The 27,183-nt window shown below is 45.6% G+C and overlaps 1 long non-coding RNA gene across 3 annotated transcripts in view; it reads right to left on the reverse strand.

The window, feature by feature from the left end:
* Positions 1-1,223: 1,223 nt before the first annotated feature.
* The window catches only part of LOC140912544 (uncharacterized), a 69,545-nt gene continuing 43,585 nt past the window's right edge, over positions 1,224-27,183 (reverse strand). The window contains exons 2-4 of one of the 3 annotated variants that reach the window (XR_012159311.1): positions 26,521-26,633; positions 9,934-10,088; positions 1,224-1,768 (exon numbers count right to left, since the gene is read on the reverse strand). This is a non-coding gene — a long non-coding RNA (uncharacterized lncRNA). Of the gene's footprint in view, positions 1,769-9,933; positions 10,089-13,727; positions 15,521-26,520; positions 26,634-27,183 lie in introns of those variants that run through there. The other 2 variants (XR_012159309.1, XR_012159310.1) reach the window with 2 other exon arrangements.

The following is a 27,183-nucleotide window of genomic DNA, read 5'->3' on the forward strand; positions in this document are numbered from 1 at the left end:
GAATTGTGGAGTTTGGGATCAAATTTCCACACTTCCTTCTGTCCCATGCTATGATCTATCTCTTTTGGTGCTCCCCCATCCTCTTTTAATTCCGATAGTATCCTCTGGTCCATCCCATAATTTTACTTTTTTGTGCTGGTTTTCAATCTCTCTGCTAATTCAGCATCAGAAATATGGATGCTGAACAGATCGGCAGACTTCTGTTGCCTGTTTCAGAGACAGGGTAATTGATTGTTTCCTTTTTATGGAACCATAGCAATGCCACAGCAGCCAACCATGCATTAGGGAAACTGAATAGTGAGGAGTACGTAGACATAACGAATGAATGAATGACAGTGGAGATAACAGCTGCAAATCAAACAAATATTGTTGGCTGATGGGCAGTTTGGTGTGGGGGGAAATCTGTATTGAGGTGGCTATCCTCCAGGTGTGCCAGGGCATTCAGCATGTCCTGCTGCACAGGATTGTGACTCTGGCAACTTGAGGGAAATAGATGTATTCAATTAAATGGATGATCCTTCCCCTCCCCACCTTGTCTCCAATACGTAAAGAGAAAAGGGATATTTTCCCATAGTTATGCAAGCATTGGAGGATCACCCTGGATACCTTACTGACATTAACATTGGATGGTCAAGAAAGGTGTATGATGCTCACATCTTTAGGAATACAGACTTTTGGAAAAGCTGCAAGCAGGGACACATTTCCCAGAACAGCATATTCAGTTTGGTGGGGTTGATATTATCAGGGACCCAACCTACCCCTCCATGGCTCATGAAGCCATACATCAGGAACCTGGACTGCAACAATGAAAGATTTAACTATCTCCTGAAAAGGTGCAGGATGACCATGGAGTATGCCAGTGGTATACCAAAGGGCTGGTGGATACCAATCTCAGCAAGCCAAATATTCTTACTGTCATTGCTGCATGTTGCGTTTCGCATAACATTTGCAAGGCCAGAAGAGAAATGTCTCCACTAGGATGGAGGTGGACAGGCTGTTTTCTGATTTCATGCAGTATGACACAAAGCCAGTTACTAGAGCCCACCACGGTGCTGTGCAGTTGAGCAAAGCCTAAAAAGCACATTCTGAGAGTTTGCTATAGCCAGACAGTGTTAATTTATTGCACATGCAGTAGTTAGCTGGTTTATGAATTGTTCATGGATGAAGGGGGCTGCTGATTTGGGGGGCTAAATCTCTGTATTGTAAGACAAAGGAAATCATGGTTTTCACAAAATTGAACTTTATTATACAATAATAACTTCTCAGTAATAACTACTGATCTCTCTGGGCTGCATCACAGGTCAGTGTAGGTGTATTCAGAACAGTTTTCCTCATTGCTCACTGGGGTATAGTGGAAGGGATGCTGCTGCTGAGAATGCTGGTGCCCTAAAGAAGCTGATGGGGGAGCGGGTGTGTGTGTGTGTGCATGGCCCTGGAAGAAGCTACTCCTACTCCCTGGAAGAAGGAATAGTTGTCCATGCTGTGGAGTGGCTGCTGGCATGTAGTCCTTCTGATGTTCCGCTCCATAATGTTTTGGAGCATCTTTCTTGTGGGAGGAGGTGCATGATGTCTTGGTATACCTCTTGGTCCTTCTGTGTTTCCTCCAGCCTATGGTCGCTCCATTCTCAAGTGTCTCAGACTCCAGAATTGGAAGTCTTGAGCAGTTCTGCAAACATGTCTTCTGCTGTCCACTTTTTTTTCTTCCTTACCATGGTGAGTCTTGCAGGTGTAGAAGGGATGGCGCTCATGGATACCCCAGCTGAAGTCGCTGATAAATAATGATAAACTCATAAACATTGTTTTATATTTAAGGGATTAGCAGACATCAAAAGATAAATACAACTCTATGAAACTTTGCCCTTTATAGATTCCCCATAGCAATTGTGAGTCTGTCCATATTTTTTCTCACTTCATACCATATATGGGATGGTTTGGGAAGCCTGGGTAACTAGGGATCATGCAGTAGACTGCTAAATTTATTACAGGCAGTGATGAATCTTGGCAGATAAATTGCTCATGAAGGCACTGAAGGCTTAGAGAAGGCAGCTGTTGAAAGGACTCATTGTCACCCAGGGCCATATGCTGTCAGCCACTTCAAAGCAGTGCTCCCCCAAAGCTCTTTGCAGAGTGGAATGGGAAGGTGTCCTGACATGGAGAGAGAAACATGGCTGATCTGCTTAGAAATGTCCAGGCAAAGATCAAACACTGTTTCCTTGAAGAGTGCAGAGAAATGATCCCAGAAAGCTGTTCAGGCCAAGATAGACCAGCCCCTCCATAAGCAGTGGAAGGTTGTGATTGCCAGATAGTGTCATGAGCCTATCCAAGCCAAGCTCCCACTTAGTTAACGGTTTCTCTCTTCTGAATCTAACTGCAGCATGCAAGTAATGTGTTTTGGACTTGAAAACCAAAGTACTGTGTGTGTAGCTTGAAAACATGAAGCCAACATGTTTGCAATGCATTTTCTACAAAATTATGTAGTCTGAATGCCCAATCACTGGTTTGCTTGCATGTACTCTTTTCTGTTTTCAATGTCACTTTGTTAGGGAGACAGTGCCCACCTGCTATGTACTTTGAATGCTCAGAGAGACAAGGTGGGTGAGGTAATATCTTTGGACTGACTTCTGTTGGTGAGAGAAACAAGCTTTCAAGCTATGCAGAGCTTTGGTCTCAGTACCTTTCCCAGACTTGAAGAATGTTCCAGGTGAGCCTAGAGTAGGCCTGACTGTATAAAAAGCCAGTCAGCTGCGAACCAGCTGAGCAGCGAACAACGGAGCGGCTAACAGAGGGAGTTTGCCTGGGAGTTCGCCTGGGGAGAGCCACTCAGGCTTACATCTTGCCAGCTTCTCTGAGTACTTACTACAACTCCTGAGGAAGCTCGTAGAAGGAAGGTAATATGGATGGGGGGTGTTCATCTGTTGTGACCTGCACTGGATGTGCCATGTTTGTCTTTCTTCCACAGCACAGAAGCGACTTTGTCTGTACAAAGTGCAAGCTGGTCTCCATATTGGAAGAGAAGGTTCAAGGTCTGGAGCAACAGGTATCGACCCTGCGTTGCATAAGAGGAAACTGAAGATTTCCTGGACAAACGTTAGGATATGCTTCTACGGACACAACATTCTAAAGATTCAGAGCAGGCTGCGCAGCGGGGACAGGAGGATGCTGAAGAAATTTGGCATCATGTGACCTCCAGAAGAAGAAAGGGGAGTGTCCATATACCAGCAACACAGATACAGGTAAGTAACCGTTTTCATGTTCTCTCCACAGGTACTAATGCGAAGAGTGGACTAGATGATACATCTGAGGGAAAGGAACAGAAGGAGACTCCGCCGACTGGAAGGCATGAGATGCACTGTCCTAGAGTTGGGGGTTCCACGACCACCGCTCCCAAGAGAAGGGGGGGGTGGTGGTCAGGGACTCTCTCCTCAGGGGGACTGAGTCATCTATCTGCCACCCCGACTGGGAAAACCGAGAAGTCTGCTGCTCGCCAGGAGCTAGGATTCACGATGTGACAGAGAGACTGCTGAGACTCATCAAGCCCTCTGATCGCTACCCCTTCCTGCTTCTCCACGTGGGCACCCATGATACTGCCAAGAATGACCTTGAGCGGATCACTGCAGACTACGTGGCTCTGGGAAGAAGGATAAAGGAGTTTGAGGTGCAAGTGGTCTTCTCGTCCATCCTCCCTGTGCAAGGAAAAGACCTGGGTGGAGACCGTCGAATCATGGAAGTCAAAGAATGGCTACGCAGGTGGTGTCGGAGAGAAGGCTTTGGATTCTTTGACCATGGGATGATGCTCCAAGAAGGAGGAGTGCTAGGCAGAGACGGGCTCCACCTAACAAAGAGGGGGAAGAGCATCTTCGCAAGCAGGCTGGCTAACCTAGTGAGGAGGGCTTTAAACTAGGTTCACTGGGGGAAGGAGACCAAAGCCCTGAGGTAAGTGGGGAAGTGGGATACCGGGAGGATGCAGGAGTGCGCGAGAGGGCAGGGCTCCTGTCTCATAGAAAGAGGGGCGATCAGTGAGTTATCTCAAGTGCCTGTACACAAATGCAAGAAACCTGGGAAACAAGCAGGGAAAACTGGAAGTCCTGGCACAGTCAAGGAATTATGATGTGATTGGAATAACAGAGACTTGGTGGGATAACTCACATGACTGGAGTACTCTCATGGATGGGTATAAACTGTTCAGGAAGGACAGGCAGGGCAGAAAAGGTGGGGGAGTAGCACTGCATGTAAGGGAGCAGTATGATTGCTCAGAGCTCCAGTACGAAACTGCAGAAAAAACTGAGTGTCTCTGGATTAAGTTTAGAAGTGTGAGCAACAAAAGTGATGTCATGGTGGGAGTCTGCTATAGACCACCGGACCAGGGGGATGAGGTGGACAAGGCTTTTTTCCGGCAACTCACGGAAGTTACTAGATCGCGGGCTCTGGTTCTCATGGGAGATTTCCATCACCCTGATATCTGCTGGGAGAGCAATACAGCGGTGCACAGACAATCCAGGAACTTTCTGGAACGTGTAGGGGACAATTTCCTGGTGCAAGTGCTGGAGGAACCAACTAGGGGCAGAGCTCTTCTTGACCTGCTGCTCACAAACCGGGAAGAATTAGTAGGGGAAGCTAAAGTGGATGGAAACCTGGGAGGCCATGGATGGAAACCATGAGATGGTCAAGTTCAGGATCCTGACACAGGGAAGAAAGGAGAGCAGCAGAATACGGACCCTGGACTTCAGAAAAGCAGATTTTGACTCCCTCAGGGAACTGATGGGCAGGATCCCCTGGGAGAATAACATGAGGGGGAAAGGAGTCCAGGAGAGCTGGCTGTATTTTAAAGAATCCTTATTGAGGTTACAGGGACAAACCATCCCGATGTGTAGAAAGAATAGTAAATATGGCAGGCGACCAGCTTGGCTTCACAGTGAAATCCTTGCTGACCTTAAACATAAAAAAGAATCCTACAAGAAGTGGAAGATTGGACAAATGACCAGGGAGGAGTATAAAAATATTGCTCGGGCATGCGGGAGTGACATCAGGAAGGCCAAATCACACCTGGAGTTGCAGCTAGCAAGAGATGTTAAGAGTAACAAGAAGGGTTTCTTCAGGTATGTTAGCAACAAGAAGAAAGTCAAGGAAAGTGTGGGCCCCTTACTGAATGAGGCAGGCAACCTAGTGACGGAGGATGTGGAAAAAGCTAATGTACTCAATGCTTTTTTTGCCTCTGTCTTCACGAACAAGGTCAGCTCCAGACTACTGCCCTGGGCAGCACAGCATGGGGAGGAGGTGACCAGCCCTCTGTGGAGAAAGAAGTGGTTCGGGACTGTTTAGAAAAGCTGGATGTGCACAAGTCCATGGGGCTAGATGCGTTGCATCCGAGAGTGCTAAAGGAGTTGGCGGATATGATTGCAGAGCCATTGGCCATTATCTCTGAAAACTCATGGCGATCGGGGGAGTGGAAAAAGGCTAATGGAGTGCCCATCTTTAAAAAAGGGAAGAAAGAGGATCCTGGGAACTACAGGCCAGTCAGCCTCACCTCAGACCCTGGAAAAATCATGGAGCAGGTCCTCAAGGAATCAATTCTGAAGCACTTAGAGGAGCGGGAAGTGATCAGGAACAGTCAGCATGGATTCACCAAGGGCAAGTCATGGCTGACTAATCTAATTGCCTTCTATGAGGAGATAACTGGCTCTCTGGATGAGGGGAAAGCGGTGGATGTGTTCTTCCTTGACTTTAGCAAAGCTTTTGACACGGTCTCCCACAGTATTCTTGACAGCAAGTTAAAGAAGTGTGAGCTGGATGAATGGACTATAAGGTGGATAGAAAGTTGGCTAGATTGTCGGGCTCAATGGGTAGTGATCAATGGCTCCATGTCTAGTTGGCAGCCGGTATCAAGTGGAGTGCCCCAAGGGTCAGTCCTCAGGCCGGTTTTGTTCAATATCTTCATAAATGATCTGAAGGATGGTGTGGATTGCACCCTCAGCAAGTTTGCAGATGACACTAAACTGGGAGGAAAGGTAGATACGCTGGAGGGTAGGGATAGGATACAGAGGGCCCTAGTCAAATTTGAGGATTGGGCCAAAAGAAATCTGAAGAGGTTCAACAAGGACAAGTGCAGAGTTCTGCACTTAGGACAGAAGAATCCCATGCACCGCTACAGACTAAGGACCGAATGGCTAGGCAGCAGTTCTGCAGAAAAGGACCTAAGGGTTACAGTGGATGAGAAGCTGGATATGAGTCAACAGTGTGCCCTTGTCGCCAAGAAGGCTAGTGACATTTTGGGATGTATACGTAGGGGCATTGCCAGCAGATCGTTCTCCTCTATTCGACATTGGTGAGGCCTCATCTGGAGTACTGTGTTTAGTTTTGGGCCCCACACTACAAGAAGGATGTGGAAAAATTGGAAAGAGTGCAGCGGAGGGCAACAAAAATGATTAAGGGACTCGAACACATGACTTATGAGGAGAGGCTGAGGGAGCTGGTATTGTTTGGTCTGCGGAAGAGAAGAATGAGAGGGGATTTGATAGCTGCTTTCAACTACCTGAAAGGGGGTTCCAAAGAGGATGGATCTAGACTGTTCTCAGTGGTAGCTGATGACAGAACGAGGAGTAATGGTCTCAAGTTGCAGTGGGGGAGGTTTAGGTTGGATATTAGGAAAAACTTTTTCACTAGGAGGGTTGTGAAACACTGGAATGCATTACCTAGGGAGGTGGTGGAATCTCCTTCCTTGGATATTTTTAAGGTACGGCTTGACAAAGCCCTGGCTGGGATGATTTAGTTGGGGGATTGGTCCTGCTTTGAGCAGGGGGTTGGACTAGATGACCTCCTGAGGTCCCTTCCAATACTATGGTTGTATGAGCTCTGTGTAGCTCAAAAGCTTGTTTCTCACCAACAGAAGTCAGTCCAAAGATATGACCTCACCCACCTTGTCTCTCTAATATCCTGGGATCGACATGGCTACAGAAACACTGCATACACTGTTTGGTTTGTGTGTCGCTTACAATCACTGGAAGCATTTTTTCCCCCCTGTTTGTAATGCATTGGACTTTATTTGGTTACATTGCCTACAAAAGTATGTACTTTGGAGGCATCCCGACAAGTTACAAAAATAAGTATTTAGAAATGTTTTTTGGCTTTTGTATCCGTTTAGCCTACTAGTGCTAGTGGAGGCTCTATAAATAAACTGGCTACTTTAATTGTTTGCAGTGATGGTGTAAGTGTGTTGGTCCCAGGATATGAGAAACACAAGCTGGCTGGAGTAATATATTTTATTGGACCAACTTCTGTTGGTGAGAGAGACCAGCATTCCAGCTCTACAGAGCTCTTCTTCAGGTCTGGTAATCCGTGTGTCCTAGCTAAATGCAAGGTTGAACAGATTAAGTATGAGGAGTTAACATGTAAGAAACTATTCAAAATGAAGTGGGCAAAGGTCAGAGGAGAGTTGGGGGGGTTACATAAAACCAGTGCCTCTGGTGAGGCCATGATTTTTGGTGTCTTGCAGAGTTACAAATACACATTCCTAAGCTTGTCTTTTTATGGTGTTGTGCAGGTTTCATTTGAGAGTGAGGAGTGATCATTTTATGGTAAGTGTTGGCCTACAGGTGAAGAGGCTAAAGTGACATTTTTCAGCTTTGGCAGCAAGGAGATTTTATGACTGAGTTTAGTTAGCAGATACATATTTGCATATCCCTAACTGACCTTTCCACAGAAAACTTCTAGCTTTGTTAGATGGAAACTGTACTAGTACTGGACCCTGACCTTCAGCTTATTCTCCATCTTCAGGCTTTTTACAAAAGTATTTTTGAAGTAACAGAAGCAACCCTGAAGGGGAAAGACAACTATAGCTTTTTTCTCCTTGGATGACAACCTGCTAAAGGCCAGTTGGAGTATTTCCAGCAATGGTAAGGTAGCTGAAATTAGATGGATTAGTAATAAATTGAATGTTGGCTCATTGCAACCCAGGCTAGCTCTCACCTACTGGAGACCATAGCGAGCACAATGAGGAAAGCTATAGTCTTTGAGGTGTGACTTAAGGTATAGACCAGGGGTCTCAAACTCCCGGCCCGTGGGCCATCTGCGACCCAATAAGCTTCCCACTGCGGCCCGCGGAGGAGAGATGGGAGGAGAGTCACAGGCAGACACTGCTGGCAATGTCTGCTGTAGGCTCTGCCCCTGTAGCTCCCATTGGCTGGGGGAGAGGGACAGAGGTATCATCATTAGTTGCCGGGCAGAGTCAGCCAGGGAGGCAGCATCACTTTTTTCCACAATGAATATGAACAAGTCAAAATACCGAACACAACTATCCGACGCCCACCTTGCTGCAATCCTGAAGGTTTCAACTGCTCAGTCATGGAGGCCAAACAGCAACAAACTGACAGAACTGAAGCGTTGCCAGCTGTCTGGCAAACACTAAAAACCCCTGGTATATACAGACCGGTGACCCCTCAAGTTGTTTAGTTTATGCTGGCCTGTGTATACTTCTGCACCGTTTGGGAAAGGAATTGCAATCTCGTTTAGCTTACTGTTTTACCACACCATTATCACACTCCTGCTTCTGCCTCCCTTAAGGTTAGAAGTCAGTTTCCTTCTACCATGTGCCAAACAGTGATTTCCCTGCCTCCCCACTCCCAATTTAATATTCACGTATGGCCAGTTCCATTTACCTTAAATAAAGCAGTTGAATTGGCATAAATGGTTTATTGAGTAACCAGTTTCTAAACCATTTTAGTCTCTATAGGTTAAAACCAGTACCTTTAATTCCATCTGGTGCTAACAGCTAGTTAGTGCAGATCACAGAGAACAACAAGCAAACAACAAACATGCTCTGTTTGAGCCAGTTAGTGACAGTGGGGAGAAAAAAATCACTCTAGGTAAATTTTAAGTCTTTTGTTCTCTCCAATAATGCTGACTTTTTCCTTTCTTTATTCAACCAAACTTAGCTATGTGTACCCATTAAAAAGAGTATAATTTTGCTAATGTTGGGAATTAAATTACTAACGGAATCAGTTACATATATATCTGAAGAATATTTTCATTGTGCACGACTTCCTCTAACAGATCTCAATGCAAAAATAGACTCTATGGAAATGTTATGTTCTTGTGGAACTTACAACCTCCACAGGCGGGAGCATCTCTCTGCAGTGCTTATCAACATTGCAGAAACAAATGATGCATATCCAAATGAAGCCAGTAAACCCAGCAGAGCTTGAAAACTGTGCAAGCCCAATAGCTTTTGGTTCAAGGAGTGAACAAGCTCCAGTCTTGTAAGTTTGTCAGGCCAAATAGTTCTGGATTTTTCCTTATGGGAGCCAAACCTTTAAACTACAAACGTTACTTTACTGTAACTATGTTTTAAATTTAAATGCTTGAGATTTAATAGTGATAATTAATTAAAAATGTACAATAGTCAATAGACATGACTGCACTCATGGAGCAGATAATGCTAGTCACTCCTGTGTAATGGTTAACCACTTGGCCTATTTCTCCTGCTCTTACAGTTACAAGCTATGGTGTCTTATCCTCTCTTTTGAGAACTCTCCTGGGAGTCATTTGTCTTTGTAAATATCCAGTCTGCATCTAGTCCGGACAGTAAACATAGGCTGTCTCTACAAATGTCCATTGTTCTCATGTTGGTTGGTCAGCTCTGACTTCCTCTTGTCAGGTGATAAGTTTCACTCCAACAGATTTGGAACATAATATCCTACCTCCGATAAAGTGAGCTGTAGCTCATGAAAGCTTATGCTCAAATAAATGTTAGTCTCTAAGATGCCACAAGTCCTCCTTTTTCTTTTTGCTGATACAGACTAACACGGCTGCTACTCTGAAACCTGTCAATATCCTACATGTTGCATAACTCCAAATCAGCTGCTACTTAGCTATCGGCAGAGCGTATATGACGTCCTTCAGTAAAACATTGGAAAAGATGGTTGAACGTGGGATAATTACCTGTGTCTGGGCATGTCTGTGTTAGTCAGGACTTTCTTAGAACCTGGAACTGAAAACCCCGAAGATGTATTTTCCCACAGCATGGACTGACCAAAGCAATTTCCTGAGAAGTGCAAATGTGATTCACTTGGTCAACATCTTGATAACTGCAGTGGCTACAAATGACAAAAATAAAGAACACCCATTCATTCTGAACTTAAAACAATGAAAAAGTAATAATTGTTAGCAAATGAAATAGAACAATTAAAGACACAAGAACTGGGATCTCAAAAAACACTATGCCATTCTAGTTTGGAATGAGGGACTTCTATGTAATATATCAGTCATTTCATTTTATAGGAAAAAAGTAAATGTTTGAAAAATTATTTCTTCTGAGGAAGGATAGTGAAATAAGATTTTGTTTTAAAGCCTCTTTAAATATTTTATATTCCGATAATGAAGAAGCCATTGTATACCTTAGGAACAATGGTTACTGAGGTGCACCTGCATTTGCAGGGCCTGTGGTGGAAGGAGAGATGTTGTAAAGGTGTGCTGGTGCTGCTTAGGGGTTGAGTGAGTTTGCAACAACTCCCAGCTACCCCAGGGAAAACTTTGGTGGGTTTATTATTACAGAGGATAAAATAAAAATGATTCCACTGCCCCCAAGACACCCCTCAACGTTGTGGTAAAAATATTTCAGGGCAAAGGGTTGCCTCCCTGAACACTCTAGAATGGTACAGTGTCAACAGATTGTGATGGTGGCAGGAGTTTATTTCAAAGAATACTGATAAGATCCTGGTGCTCTGGGCTTTCCTACCTCCAGAGCTTACTGTACAGGCTTCTCGTTTTCCCTGATCCCTGGCTATAGGAAAAGACGGGGGGGGGGGGGACCGCAGGGCCCTGGTGCTTTGGTCTAAATTTTCTTTCTTGTTTTAGCCCAAGAGCAGTAAAATAAGCTTTCTGTCTACTGGGAGGCAGAGCCAGGTTGACCGTACCTGCAGCTAGTCCTGACTGGCCTTGTCATCCCCTACGACTGAGAACCACCCTCTCCATCAAGCTTGGAAACAGCAGACAAAAGTGTTGCTGGCACCCAGTGCCGAGAGGCAAAACAACAGCAGGGGTTCGCTACCCGGTGTGCGTCACCCAATAATCACAACGGGGTGGAGAAACAGAAAAGTTTATTTGCAGCTGCAAACAAGGTACAGGGAGAATAGAATCTCAAATCCTGCACACAGAGCAGGAAGTTACACAGGCTTTTATAAAACCTTTCTTCAGCATACTTATCCAATAGCAAGCTGCCCTAAGTATCCATATAGCCAGCCAATCCAGTTACTAGCTAGTTCCCTTGTTTTTTGTATCATTTATTAAACTATACATAAAGCTGATTTATTCAGCATTGTTTTTCCATATCTGCCCTGTTTGGCCTTGTTTAGCTTCAGGCAGTCTGACTCTGCAACATATTGTTGCAGATCCTCAGCATAACTGCCGCGAGTGCCTCCAGGTGGGGGCCAAGGACACTTGGGCCTAGTGCGAGGGAGCTTCATCGACACTCGTGGTCTTCCATCCCCTTGAGTTACCTAGTGGCCATGCCCCAGTGTCCCCAACAACTCCCTCCTTTGAGAACACTCAACAGCCTTGGCTCTGAGTTTTCTCACTTGGGCTACTTATTTCTTTACAATAGGACTTTGTATAAGCACTTTGTGATAGCCCTGAAGAGAATGACTTTTTAACTTTTGCAAAAGGGCTCTGATGCATGATACTGCACAGCATAATACCATTAATACAAGCAATACAGGAAAGAGAAGTTTCAATAACAGGCTAAATAAACCACCAAGCTGTCACCTTCAGCCCCCAACTAAAACCCCTCCAATGCATTATTAAGGATCTACAACCTATCCTGAAGGATGACCCAACACTCTCACAAATCTTGGGAGACAGGCCAGTCCTTGCCTACAGACAGCCCCCCAACCTGAAGCAAATACTCACCAGCAACCACATACCACACAACAGAACCACTAACCCAGAAACCTATCCTTGCAACAAAGCCCGTTGCCAACTGTGCCCACATATCTATTCAGGGGACACCATCACAGGGCCTAATAACATCAGCCACATTATCAGATGCTCGTTCACCTGCACATCCACCAATGTGATATATGCCATTGTGTGCCAGCAATGCCCCTCTGCCATGTACATTGGTCAAACTGGACAGTCTTTACGTAAAAGAATAAATGGACACAAATCAGATGTCAAGAATTATAACATTCATAAACCAGTCCGAGAACACTTCAATCTCTCTGGTCACGCGATTACAGACATGAAAGCTGCGATATTACAACAGAAAAACTTCAAAACTAGACTCCAGCGAGAAACTGTTGAATTGGAATTCATTTGCAAATTGGATACTATTAACTTAGGTTACCTTGTATAATGACTTAGCCACTCCCAGTCTCTATTCAAGCCTATTTCCCCTTGTTTTTTCCTACCCCCCTCCCCCAACGTTCTTGTTAAACCCTGGATTTGTGCTGGAGATGGCCCACCTTGATTATCATACACATTGTAAGGAGAGTGATCACTTTAGATAAGCTATTACCAGCAGGAGAGTGGGGTGGAGGGAGAGAAAACCTTTTGTAGTGGTAAACACCCATTTTTTCATGGTTTGTGTGTATACAAAGATCTTCTGTACTTTCCACAGTATGCATCCGATGAAGTGAGCTGTAGCTCACAAAAGCTTATGCTCAAATAAATTGGTTAGTCTCTAAGGTGCCACAAGTCCTCCTTTTCTTTTTGCGAATACAGACTAACATGGCTGTTACTCTGAAACCTTTTAAATCCTGCATTACTTCATAGGCCTTTGCCCAATTATTATGTCGGACAGCCGAGTGACGGAGTCCATGCAAAAGCAACTCCTTATAGGAGGTAAGGCAGGTCATATCCCCATGAACATTTGGATCCCACCTGGGGTCTGCTCGGGGGATTTGTGCGTCTGGGTCAGGGACATTAATACGATCCCGGTCGTACTGTTTCTGCACCTCCTCCCTTGCTTTGGACACAACCTGTTGTCTTTCAGCCTCAGACAATAGGGTTCGCAGGAGGACGTTACAATCATTCCAGTCCGGCTTGTGACTACTGAGGCACCCCTCAAAGATTGATATAAACCTGCTTGGGTTGGTAGAAAACTCTCCTGCCTGTGCTTTGAAAGCAGCCAAATCCACAGGATTAAAGGGCACATGAGTATAAACCTGCATAGTTGTGGCCGGACGCCTGTCCGATCCAGACCGGGCGACTTTAGTTTTGGTGATTTAAGGGGTATAGGCCAACCATTGGGGACTTACAAGGTGTGGGTGTAGGGGCCGAAGGGGACACCGGCTCTGCCATTACAGTGGGGGTGGGGGTCTGGGGACTAACATTAGCTGCTACCGAACCAGTCGGAGTCAGATTACAGCGCTGTAAAATATCTGGTCGAGTATCTAAAGTCAGAAACAAATGCGCATACATATGTTCATTCCATTTCCTTGTTCTCTGACAGAACAGGAGTAACTGAAGGATTGTGTTGTAATTAATTGACCCTCCTGGTGGCCACCACTCCTGGTCCTCTAGTTGATATTGAGGCCAGTCAACTGTACAGTATCGTTTTAATTGGCTCTTCGTCATCGGATCCGCACCAAATACCTTCCAGTTTGCTAGAATGCACTCTAGGGGCGTACACCGTGCCCTAATCCCCGAGCTCTGTCCCTGTCCCATACCTACAGGGTAACTCTGGGCATCCCCAGTTTCCAACAGAGCATACAATCCGGATTTCAAAAGGTTCCTACCTTATCCAAGGGACCGGTTCCTCACCGTCGCCCGCAGCTGCTCCTCCCCTGTGTCCAAGGGACCGGTTCCTCACCGTCGCCCACAGCTGCTTCTCCACTATATGAGTGCGTTGCACCTTTGTGCCCTCTGGGGTCGATCAAATCGCGTCTCCTCCGAGGCCCCCGATGAACTCACCGGTGCACGCTGGGCGTCGGTTCTCGCCGCAATCCTCGACCTCCAGGAGGGGTCCGGGCAAAGCTAAATAGCAGCCTCGTCGCCCACCCAGGGACGCCAAAAGCTGTTGCCGGCACCCAGTGCCGAGAGGCAAAACAACAGCAGGGGTTCGCTACCCGGTGTGCGTCACCCAATAATCACAACAGGGTGGAGAAACAGAAAAGTTTATTTGCAGCTGCAAACAAGGTACAGGGAGATTAGAATCTCAAATCCTGCACACAGAGCAGGAAGTTACACAGGCTTTTATACATCCTTTCTTCAGCATACTTATCCAATAGCAAGCTGCTCTAAGTATCCATATAGCCAGCCAATCCAGTTACCAGCTAGTTCCCTTGTTTTTTGTATCATTTATTAAACTATACATAAAGCTGATTTATTCAGCATTGTTTTTCCATATCTGCCCTGTTTGGCCTTGTTTAGCTTCAGGCAGTCTGACTCTGCAACATATTGTTGCAGATCCTCAGCATAACTGCTGCGAGTGCCTCCAGGCAGGGGGGCCAAGGACACTTGGGCCTAGTACGCATAGCTGCTGCGAGTGCCTCCAGGCCGGTGGGGGGGGGAGGAAGGAAGGACACTTGGGCCTAGTGCGAGGGGGCTTCATCGACTCTAGTGGTCTTCCATCCCCTCGAGTTACCTAGTGGCCATGCCCCAGTGTCCCCAACAACTGCAGATGCTGATCTGGAGAATTTCTTATCTAGAACCCAGAGGGAAGGTAGGCAGGGATCATGAGACCCCTTCAGACCTTCTGAAGTGGGTGTACTTTAGAAAGGAGAGGGAGAAAGAAAGGTAGGGAGAGTATGAGCTTTTTTGATGGGGCTGAGGGAGGAGATGGGGCAGGGGAAAGATTTGTCTTAAGACATATCTATATGTCCTCGTTGACCTAAGAGTCCACTTGGACCATCAACAGAGGTCTTGAATGCTGGCTCAAACTACCCACTCTACTGCCCTCAATGCACTATGTGTTACTGCCTTGTCTAACTGAAATCCTGCTGTAGTCCGATATTACAGTAGTTATACCGGGGGTAAATGTAGCTGTTGCTAGAGCGAATCAAAATGGATCTCACCCTACACCAGGAACAGTGAATATTGAGGGAGCTGGGGGAGAGGATTTTGTGGTTTAGAATGAGTGGACGTGCAGTGCCACCAGTTACTTCTGAAATTCTGGATACAAGCTTGGAGTTTGCCCATGTGAACACAGATATTACAATATCGCTCAACAGAGGCCCCTTTCCAAGTTCATCAGCCATTCCCAGCATGCCACGTTTATACATCAAGTTGTCACTAAATCCTGCTTATCTTTGTAAGGGTCACCTAGAGAAATTGTATCCACAGAACATGCCAGCTTGTAAGTACCCTGGTCTAAACAGCGACAATGGGAAATGTCAACAGCTTTGGGATATTCGAGATGTACTGATTTAACAACACTTCTAAGGTATTAAATCATAAAATGTACAGAAATTTTAGTGATTGCTAAGTCTGAGGCATACAGACATAATTGCTCTCTCATAAAGAGCTTGTTCTTCCTTTTGAGCTGAAATGTGTTTTGGTTTTAAAAGATTATGGTTCTGGAAATCCAAAACAATAGATCTGTAGACCAAAAAATTCCTTCCATTAGAATACACAGTAAATCAAGCGCTGTTCTTTATTGAAATAAAAATTCTCTTTAATCCATTCAAGTAAAAAGAGGATTTTAATACCACGTTTATTCCTTTTGATTACCTGAATTCTGGCCTAACACTACAGCATCCTTTAATAGGGTCAGATGACCTGCATTTATATTACCTAGGGCAGTGATCCTGTCAGATTTTATAAGCAAAGTCAGGTCAGTCTTGTTTCCATAGTTGGATGGGAACCTGTGGAACTCCTTGCCAGAGGATGTTGTGAAGGCCAAGACTATAACAAGGTTAAAAAAAGAACTAAATAAATACATGGAGGATAGGTCCATCAATGGCTATTAGCCAGGATGGGTATTCATGGTGTCTCTAGCCTCTGTTTGCCAGAAGCTGGGAATGGGTGACAAGGAATGGATGACTTGATGATTACCTGTTTTGTTCATTCCCTCTGGGGCACCTGGCATTGGCCACTGTCGGAAGACAGGATACTGGGCTAGATGGCCCTTTCGTCTGACCCAGTATGGTCGTTTTTATGGGAGACCTCCAAGAAATACTTGGGTGCTGCAAAAAGTAGCAATGCTGATGACTGTAGGTGCATTTATTCTCTCTGATCAATCCTGAATCCATGCCCCAGCTTTGTGTTAGCACTTTCAGCAGCACGGTCCCCTCTCTCTTTTGGATTCGATTTAACCAAAGTCCTGACTACTTGGGATCATTAAAGATCTTGTGATATCTTTTGCAAAAATAGGGGTATTATCTGGTGTGACAGGGTTAGGCCAGCTGGCTAAAAGAGCATGGTCGAAGGTAGATACATTAGTTCCAGGTTAAGCAGGTCCCTTTTCCCTGCGTAAGATAACAGGGACTATTTCAGAACACTCAGTAACTTTCTAGAACTAATTAAGGCAGGCAGGCTAATTAGGAACCTGTATCCAATTGGGAAGCTGCTAGAATTAATTAAGGCTAATCAAGACACCTGGTTTAAAAAGGCTGTCACTCCAGTTAGTGAGGTGTGCGCATAAGGAGCTGGGAGTGAGAGGATATGCTGCTGGAGGACTGAGGAGTACAAGCATTAACAGACATCAGAAGGAAGGTCCTGTGGTGAGGACAAAGATGGTGTTGGGAGGAGGCCATGGGGAAGTAGCCCAGGGAGTTGTAGCTGTTGCACAGCTGTTCCAGGAGGCACTCTAGACAGCTGCAGTCCACAGGGCCCTAGGCTGGAACCCGGGGTAGAGGTGGGCCTAGGTTCCCCCCAAACCTCCCAACTCCAGACCCAACACAGGAGGTTCCCCCACAGGGGAAGGTCTCTGAGCTGTTCCCTGACCCACATGATGGATCAGCAGAAACTGCGGGGATTGTTCTTACTCTTTTTTTCCCATGTTGGCCAGTGATGAGGTTATCTGAGTGAACAGCAGATTTGAGCCATGAAAGTGGCCAAAATGAGGGCTACTGTGAATCTCTGAGGTGAGCAAAATCCGCCAATAAGTGCAGGACCCACCAAGGTAGAGGAGGAACTTTATCACACTGGTCAAATTTCAACTCTGGTAATTACTGCCACACTGTCTGGAGTGGCTCACAACCATCAGTGCCTATCTCAGGGCAGACTGTCAAAAGCAGGGCAGACACCCTATACTGGTAGTATGATCTATAATTAGATTTCATCAAGCCAGTAACAAATGTGAATTCCTAAAGTACTGCAATAGTCTTATACTGGTGTCACAGACCGTCCCCTTTGCATGACAGTGTATCTTGCCACCCAGGCAACATAGACTATGTTATAAATGGTCACTTACCACCAAAAATCACAAATATTCCAGGTTACTCCCAGTCTCAGGAGACCAGTCACTCAACTCAGGCTGAACTGCATCCTCGATCGCACACCAAAGAAAATGCAGTGCTATAGTAAACTAAGTAAAGGTTTATTAGTGAAGAAAAAGAAATGAGTTATTGAGAAGCGGTAAAATATAGGTATAAACGAGTCAGAATCTAGAATTCCAAATGGTAGCAGAGTTGTAGGAATCTGCCAGTTTCCCAAAAGTTTCTCAGGGCTACCCAGAATAACTCTGGGGATCTCTGTCTTTTTGTTCAGTTATTCCACCATCTTAGAATCCAAACAGTGCAGAGATTAATGATTTTTCTTTCTAGCCATATTTATATTCATTCTCTTAGAACAATCTGACAGGGTCACCACTCACGTGGGCTCGCTCTTTGATTGGTGGAGAGAGGAATGCATTTAGAGTCTTTGATCTCTGATCATCACACACAGTGACCACTTGCCTTCAAATTTGCAAGAATTAGCACTTTCCTGCTAAAGTTCTTCATTTGCATTACACGAGGCTTCTTTAAAAAGTATAAGTTAAATCCTATTGAGGAAACTAGAAAGGAGCATAAACTCTGGCAAGTGAAGTGTAGAAGTATAGTTAGGAAGGCCAAAAGAGAATCTGAAGAACAGCTAGCCAAAGACTCAAAAAGTAACAGCAAAAAAAATGTGTAAGTACATCAGAAGCAGGAAGCCTGCTAAACAACCAGTGGGGCCATTGGACAATTGAGATGCTAAAGGAGCATAACAGGAATAAAAAGCCATTGCGGAGAAACTAAATGAATTCTTTGCAGCGGTCTTCACGGCTGAGGATGTGAGGGAGATTCCCAAACCTGAGATATTCTTTTTAGGTGACAAATCTGAGGAACTGTCCCAGATTGAAGTGTCATTAGAGGAGGTTTGGGAGCAAATTGATAAATTAAACAGTAATAAGCCACCAGGACCAGATGGTACTTTCACCCAAGAGTTCTGAAGGAACTCAAATGTGAAATTGCAGAACTACAAACTGTGGCATGTAACCTATCATTTAAATCAGTTTCTGTACCAGATGAGTGGAGGATAGCTAATGTGATGCCAATTTAAAAAAAAAAAAGGCTTCAGAGGCAATTACAGGCCAGTTAGCCTAACTTCAATACCAGGCAACTTGGTTGAAACTATAGTAAAGAACAGAACTATCAGACACATAGATGAACAGCATTTGTTGGGGAAGAGTACACATGGTTTTTGTAAAGGTAAATCATGCCTCACTAATCTACTAGAATTCTCTGATGGGGTGAACAAGCATGCGGACGCGGGTGATCCAGTGGATATAGTGCACTTAGATTTTCAGAAAGTCTTTGACAAGGTCCCTCACCAAAGGCTCTTAAACAAAGTAAGCAGTCATGGGGTAAGAGGGAAGGTCCTCTCATCGATTGGTAACTGGTTAAAAAATAGGAAACAAAGGGTAGGAATAAATGGTCATTTTTCAGAATGGAGAGAGGTTAATAGTGGTGCCTCCTAGGAGTCTGTACTGGGACCAGTCCTGTTCAACATATTCATAAATGATCTGGAAAAAGGGATAAACAGTGAGGTGGCAAAATTTGCAGATGATACAAAACTATTCAAGATAGTGAAGTTCAAAGTATTTCTTCTCTCAACGCACAGTCAATGTGTGGAACTCTTTGCCAGAGGATGTTTTGAAGGCCAAGATTATAACAGGGTTCAAAAAAGAACTAGATAAGTTCATGAGGAAGGTCCATCAATGGCTATTAGACAGGATGGGCAGGGATGCAAAACCATGCTCTGAAGTGTCCCTGGCCTCTGTTTGCCAGAAGCTGGGAATGGGCGAGAGGGAATGGATCGCTTGATGATTCCCTATTCTGTTCATTCCCTCTGAAGCACCTGGCCACTGTTGGAAGACAGGATACTGAGCTAGATGGACCATTGGTCTGACCTAATATGGCCGTTCTTATGTTCAATGTGGTGACATCATGAAACAGATAGAATTTAATATAAAAATCAGTAACACAGGAGCTGCTGGGCTGACTGTGTGATTTGTTTGCATTCAATAAAAACCTCTATTTTAAAAAAGAAATTAAATGAAGCTGCTGCCAATTTTCTGGCCTGCCACAATGGCATTACGCAGAATCGCAGGGGCCTTTGGCACAGAAGTTAAGTACAGACAAGTGGAGGATATGCAAGGTCTTTAACATTTAGAACAAACCCATCCCAACAAATGACCAAATAAGCAGCCATCTGGGCCATCAACTACAGACTAACTCACCCACTCTAAAAACTAACCGCTCCCCCCCTCTCAGTATTGCTCAGTCATCCTCCCCAGTGCTTGATAAATGAATCACAAAGTTGGGCTTTTTGGACCAGGAAGAGTAAGTTCCAGAGTAAATGGCCCTCACAAACAGCCTTGTCCTTGCCTTGTAAACCAAGGGGTTCCCCCTTCAGCACCTCTGCTCACCACAGCTGCAGTAATATCATAGGTGGGGAGAAGCAAGTTCTTGGGTTAGCTAGGTCTCAGACCACTAACTGCTTCATAGGTCAATGCCCACACCTTAAACTCTATCCTGAATTTAATCAACAGCCAGTGCGGGTTACAGCACACTGGTATGGTATATGCCCATCTAGATATTTCGGCTTCACAAGCGAGCACCAGTGTTGTGCCCTAGAAAGTTTGCTCACATAGCTATATGAGCAAATCCTCCTTGTGGAGACGCAGCTTAACTTTTACTGGCAAAAAAAAGTTCTTTTGTCAGCCTGGGGTATACCGGTTCGCCTAACAAAATAAGCTGTATCAGTAAAAGCACTTTTTAATGATATAAGCTGTTTGTCAGTAGGGCTTTTGCTGGCATAGTTCTGTCAGTTAGGGGTGTGGTTTCTTTCTTCCGCACTCTTCATGGATATAGCTATGTTGGCAAAATGTTCAAGTGTAGACCAGGCCTAAGTTACTGACTGGTTCTAAGGGGTAGCCTCAAGTAAAGCATGTTGCAGCAATCCAGTCTCTAATGACAAGGGTATGGACAATAGTAGAGAGGGCTGCATCTCAAAGAAAGAGCCTCACCTTGCCCAAACACTGCCAGAAAAAGCAGTTCTGGCCACTGGTGCTCTCTGAGCCTCCAAAAGCAGCTGAGGAGCTAACCAGGCCCCAAACTGAGGGCTTGTCTACATTACCCGCTGGATCGAAGGGCAGCGATCAATCCAGCAGGGGTCGATTTATCGCATCTAGTCTAGATGCGATAAATCGACTGCCGAACACTCTCCTGTCGACTCCGGTACTCCACCAGGGCTAGAGGCGCAGGCAGAGTCAAAAGAGAGTGTCCACCATCAACTTACTGCAGTGAAGACACCGCGGTAAGTAGATCTAAGTACGTCGACTTCAGCTACGTTATTCACGTAGCTGAAGTTGCGTAATTTAGATCGATTTCTCCCCCCCCCCCCCGGCGTGTAGACCAGGCCTGAGACACATGACAGACAAATGGCACAAATTCAATCCTCAGTGCTGTCTGGATTGCTCTCTGGCATGCATCACTTTGAGCTGATCGGACTCGTGTCTAGAGGCAGGCATGTGTGATGTCATCTGGCCAGCACTTCTAGTTTACTGGGCTTACGTCAAACAAAGCCATGGCCTTCGTGAGCTCATTGGCTCAGTGGCTCCTAGCATGAAATGCTAGGACTGACTGATTCAGGACATGTACCTTCATGTACTGATGAGAGAGAGAGAAAACATTTTGTGACATTGTTACTGACCTCTCCGGCTTGCTGAGCTTATTTCCAGGCATGGGCCTCTGAGCTCACATCAGTTAGGGCCTCTAGCTTACTGGTTTGAAACCAAAGGCACCAGTCTTTGAAGTTACTTGTCCAGGGTGTAGAACACGCTTACCCTCCTCCAGGGCTGACCTCCAGTTTGAGGTCCAGGCTCTGTATGTGCATTCATGCTACAGGGCCTTGGCCACTGAAGGCTGGTGTTAGCAGAAGTTAGGGAGGGCTGATAAGAACTTGTATGCTCCTGGTTCGTAGGTATGTACAGTAACTCCTCACTTACCATCGTCCCAGTTAACATTGTTTCATTGCTTCGTCGCTGATCTGTTAGAGAACATGCTCATTTAAAGTTGCAAAATGTTCCCTTCTAATGTTGTTTGGCAGCCGCCTGCTTTGTCCACCGTTTGCAGGAAGAGCAGCCTGTTGGAGCTAGCTGGTGGGGGATTGGAACCAGGGTGGGCCAGCAGCCCCCTATCAGCTCCCCTAAGTTCCCTGTGCAGCAGCCACCCAGCAGACTATCCGTTGCTGGGCAGTTCAGGTGTCTCTCCCCCTACTGCCATGTGCTGCTCTTGCCCTCTGCCTTGGAGCTGCTCCCAGGAGCCTCCTGCTTGCTGTGCAGGGGGTGGAGGGGAAGAGGGGGGCTGATGTCAGGGTGTCCCCCTCCCCCCGCTCCCTGTACCCCATCTCCACAGAGCAGGGGGATGGACAGACACGACAGGGCTCAGGACTGAGAGAGTTTTCTGGCAGCAGCTGTTGTTTCAACTTACTGATCTACTTTAAAAGACAGTGTACTTAGAGTGCCATCAGCACACTTAAAGGGGCAATGCGCAACACACACTCTCTCTCTCTCTCTCTCTCTGTGTCTTTGTGTCTGACACACACATGCACCCCCCAGTACTTTGGAAAGTGGAGGGAGTGGTGCGCTCCAGTAGGACAGTGTGGGTTCATCATCACGTTCAGTTTCCACAGGGAATGTTTGCAGCCACTGCTATGCATCTATTGTGTCTCCTCCCTCCATTCATGCTGCCTTAGTAAGAGCCTTTCCAGAAGAAGGGCAAGGGCTACAAACGTCATCAGAGCCAGCAGCCCTCTACCTCGGCACAGGCAGGCTCTTCCCGCTCCCAGCAGGGGTTGAAGCAGGCATTTTGAGGGTCCACCCAAGGGTGACATTCCAGCCACTGTCCTGGATCCTGCCCTCCTCTGGTTCTCTAACCGCCTTTCTTTATTCCTCCCAGCCTGGGCATCTATAACTTTGCTGACATCAGATGCCTCAGACCTTGGCTGGGGAGCACACCTTGGCACGATGCGGACGCAAGGTATGTATATAAATGTCAGAACTCAGGGCGGTTTGCCTAGCCTGCACGGTTTTCCTCCCATAGTTATCCAACCGAGTGGTTTGAGTGCTGAAGGACAACATGGCCTCGATGTTTTACATCAACCTGTTCTGTAACTGCTGTTCTTCGAGATTTGTTGCTCATGTCCATTCCAGCAAGAAGGAACTGACGGTGGAGGGAGCCAGTGGCACCCCTTATATCACGCCATGCGGGCGCCACACTAGAGGGCGCCAGAGCCAGTCCCCTACGGATACCACTGAGGGAAAAACTTCCAGCACCGGTACATGTGGCGAGCACACACTCCTAGCATGGAATGGACATGAGCAACATCCCGAAGAACACCAGTTAGGAAACAGATAACTGTCTTTCTTTTGTCTTTCATCATCTGCTAAGATGTAGGCTTTTTGGGACAGGAACTGTTTTTTTTTAAATTTTTCTAATTACATGAGGGTACAGCACCTACCACAATTAAGGGCTAATGCCTAATTGGAACTTCTAAGTGCAACTAAACTAAATAATAATAAACCAACTGGCCAAAAAAACCCAACACTTTTCTGAGGAAAATTTGAAAAAGCTCAAGAAAAGCAAATAGTTTCCATCAAAAATATTGTTTCGTGAAAACCCAATTTTCTGTCCAAAAAAATTTTTTGATGGAAATTTTTCTACTAGCCCAACATGTGCAGGTGTACAAGCCAACCAGTACAATGTTTGGAGGAAGGAAAAGGAGTCATCTTGCAGCAGCTGCAGCCCTTTGACCGCTCTGTGCAAGGTAGAATGGGGCTGGGTGGAAAAAACAAACCTGCAAATGTGACAGTACGGCTCAGCAAGAGGAGCCCAGCTGATCTGAAGCCTCCGCTTTACCCAGTGTTCCCTGCAGCTATCTGTCCTCCAAACTCTCAGCATCGGGCAGGACAAGAAACCAGAACCCCCCGTCATGCTCCTGTATTAGATACAGACAGACTACAGAGCTTACTTCTGAGCAAGATACACATCAGATTTGTACATCAAAAGATCCTTTCATGCACTGCCAAGGATGGATGAGGGTAGCTTAAATAAGTTATTTTACACCTAGTGCCATCTAGTGGATGAACGGTATAATACAGGTTTCAGAGAAACAGCCGTGTTAGTCTGTATTCGCAAAAAGAAAAGGATGCATCCGATGAAGTGAGCTGTAGCTCACGAAAGCTTATGCTCAAATAAATTGGTTAGTCTCTAAGGTGCCACAAGTACTCCTTTTCTTTTTGCGAGTATAATACAGGTTAACATTTTATTACACCCATCAAGTCACAAAAATTGGAACTAGCAGGAGGAGAGGAGAGCCAACCTGGACAGAGGAGAGGAGGAGCTCTCAGATGCCACTATCCAGGGGGAAAAGCTAGACTGTCTAGCTCACCCATTGGGTCTCCCAAGCACCAGAAGTCCAGGGTTTGAGTAACACAGGGCCTGCTCTGCTCCAGAAAGCACTCTTCCTGGCTTTTCAGGGAACATTGTACGGTGAGTTACTGTCCATGCTACACTTCATGTTGGGAAAGGGCTGAGGGGTGAGGCTAAGACCTGGTGGGTGGGTGTGAGCGTACATATCTGGGGTGAGGCTCACCTGGAGCTGGCGAGGTGGGTCAGCACCACCCCCTACTCAAACAATGGTCCAGTCTGCAACACTTAAACTATTCACTGTAAAGGTACCTCTCATCCACCAGTCCTGTGGGGCTCCAATTTGGGGGAAAGAGTATATATGCCTGACCACCAGATAATTTCCCTGATCCAGTTAAGTCCTGGATATAAGTTCAGCGTCACTGCATATATGGGCAGACTGTTTCCTGAAGCTGTGATTTATTTATCCTGGATAGGAAGGACTTCGAGGTTTTTCTTTCATGACCGTGCTTATGTCGTTTGGACTCATGGCTGGGTTTTGAACCCCTTGTTTCCAGATGCATGCATTATTAATGAATGGGCAGGAGATGCTACACTAGCTGACCCAGTGAGCTAAAGATATTCCTGCCTTGAAACCCTGGTGCATTTGGCCTCCAGTGGGTGTGGATCTTTCCTTTTTGGGAGAGCAACCACTGCAGGTCTTACTCTTCTCCTGGCTATGTGGTCCTCTCCCATCCTTGTTTTCAGCTCATTCTCTGGTGCCTGCAGGTTTATATCATTCATCTTCCACTTTCTCCCGGCTTTAAGTAGATAGACATCATTGATGAGCCTTTTTCCACCTACTGCAGATGGGGCTCTGCTGTGGAAGAGGATGGTGTAGAAAAGTGGGTAGCAACATTTGGTAAAATAGGACTCAGCAGGACATCTCCTTACAAACAGTAACTCCTGGGCCTTAGATCTACACTGGGGACATGCCTCAATTCCTGCCACTGGAGTGGATGCATCAGTGCAGACCCTTAATTTAGTCCGGGTAAACCATTAAACTGTGATTTGCACTAGTGCAGCTAATCTTAGTTCCAAGTAGCGGTTAGTTTCTTCACTGCCTTTACTTGTGTGCAATAAGGGTTTGCACTGGTGGCTGGACTCAGGACAAATGCCAAATCCCTAGTTCTCCTCACTCATTTCCTTACTTTCTAGCACTCCCTCTTAGATGAAGCCCATCTGTTTCCCAAAGAGCAGGACCCAGTCCTGAGACAGAGGCCGTATTTGATATTAAATTGAGCCAGCTCAGAAGGAGAAACTCTCTCTCCTTTCTAAATAAATGAGGTGGTCTGAACCAAAAACCCAGATCTGTCCAGGCCTGAAGTTTGGATCCAAATCTGAAATGTGCAGCTGGGACTAACAGCAAATGGACAAGGAGAAGTTAATGTAGCCATCTAAGTTTGCTGGACTTTACCTTTCAGGTACATTAGGTGGCGTTCCCCTTCCAAGAGAGAGACCACTTATTTCTCAGCCCTGCTGATGCTTCCTCAGTGACCCTTGAAAAGCTGGGGTCTGTTTTTTACAAGCAGTTTGTCCATTTATTGCTTTTTGCTCCGTACTGACCATAGAGTGTGTGAACGTTTTCTCCCCATGTATCAATCAGACTGGCAGGAAGCTAGAGGGAATGATTCCAACGAGCAGAATGACTTCCAGAGGAAAGAGGGGAATATTCTGACTCTTGACACAGGAGCACTTGTTGACTCAAATTCTACACCACCTACCACTTTGAAGGGATATTTTTCCCATCTGCATGTTCCAGTTCTGTCCACACCTGCCACTGAATTCTGCTGTTTCTATTAGTCAAATCATTTCCACCAACTGCACCCAGGGTTCCTTGGCTTTTATTACAAAGATTCTTGTCATAGAAGCTTCTTTAGTGTCAAACAGGATCCAATAGACAGAGGAGGAGAGGTGCAGGGAATGGAGGAAACGGGAAGAGGCAGAGAACTTCTCTGAATGGAACAAAGCCTACAAATAGAACAGGCCCTCACTTTCAAGCCTTGCTAATCAGTTAAAGAACAGCATGTTTAGACTAAAGGATCTGAGCAAGTCCATACCTGTACACTGCTTCTCCAGCACAGACTATGTGCAGGCCTTCATTGAATCACAAGATCAGACCAGAGACTATCTTTAGAATAATATTTGTTCTAGCAAATATTTGTTCTAGCAGTTATTGACAGAAGAGTAATGCTCTGCTCTTCCAAAAAAAGTGTAACAAAGGTACGTGGGATGTATTCATTCTAGAAACACATACTTCTGGGTAAGAAACATATTAGTCAGGACTGCTCCTTTGAGGGTAGGAATTACAGCAGCCAAGCTGGCATCTCTGCACCCTTTGGAGCTATGGTTAACAGTTAAAAGGTACTCAATAATAATCCCTAGCTCTCTTATCACTTTTCATCCAGAGCTTTCAAAACACCTTACAAAAGAGATCAAGTGTCAGGCAAGTGACAGAGTTAGGAATAGGATACAGGTCAATCAAATCCTAGTCATAATGTCTTCTCCTCTGGTCACAATAAAGTAATCAGTAGTAGTATTTTATTATTTGTATTGCCAGAGTACCTAAGAGCCCTAGGTATGGACCAGCGCCCATTGTGCTAGGCACTGTACAAACACAGGACAAAAAGATGGTCCCTGCCCTTAAAGAGCTTACCGTCTAAGTAGACTATCATTTCCACCGCACATCCTGGACTGGCATGAAGAACTTTCCAAGCCTGGGCTGCTGTTGGAATGGACATAGCTGGAGTGGCTTTCCCCTTGAGACTCCTTAGGGAGAAATTATAAATCAGTCGAAGATCCCCACTCCTATGGTACGTGTCTCCCTTCATTCTTTTTACTCGATGGCAAAACCCCAACCCAGTGCTTTTTAAAAGATTACTAGATGTTCAAAAAGCCAAATGTTTTTATAGAGGTAGCATGCAGCAGGGATGTGGTGACTGTGTAGCAGCCTCTTAACACTGGACTCTGTCCTGCTCGTCGCTTTTCACCTTGAAATCATAGGGCAAAACTCCTCCCCTGTTCTGTGCAGAATCAAGTCCTAAGCTAGAGCAGAAGGATGGTCTAGTGGTTACGACACTGGGGCAGGGAACACAGGAGATTTGCATTTAATTCCTTGTTCTGCCACAGAAACTCCCCGTGTGACCTTGGACAAGTCATTTGGGGCTGGATTTTCAAGAGTTCAGCTGTCATTTAGGCACCCAAATAAGTGGCCCAAGAGAACAGCACTGTTTCAGTCCTGAGCTGTTTTGAATATTTGGCTCTAAGTGTCAACATGGGATCTGCTTGATGTTGACCGCTTGAAAATCTGCCCTTAATT

The sequence above is a fragment of the Lepidochelys kempii genome, chromosome 6 (genome assembly GCF_965140265.1).
Source record: "Lepidochelys kempii isolate rLepKem1 chromosome 6, rLepKem1.hap2, whole genome shotgun sequence".
In the NCBI taxonomy this organism is placed as follows: domain Eukaryota; kingdom Metazoa; phylum Chordata; order Testudines; family Cheloniidae; genus Lepidochelys; species Lepidochelys kempii.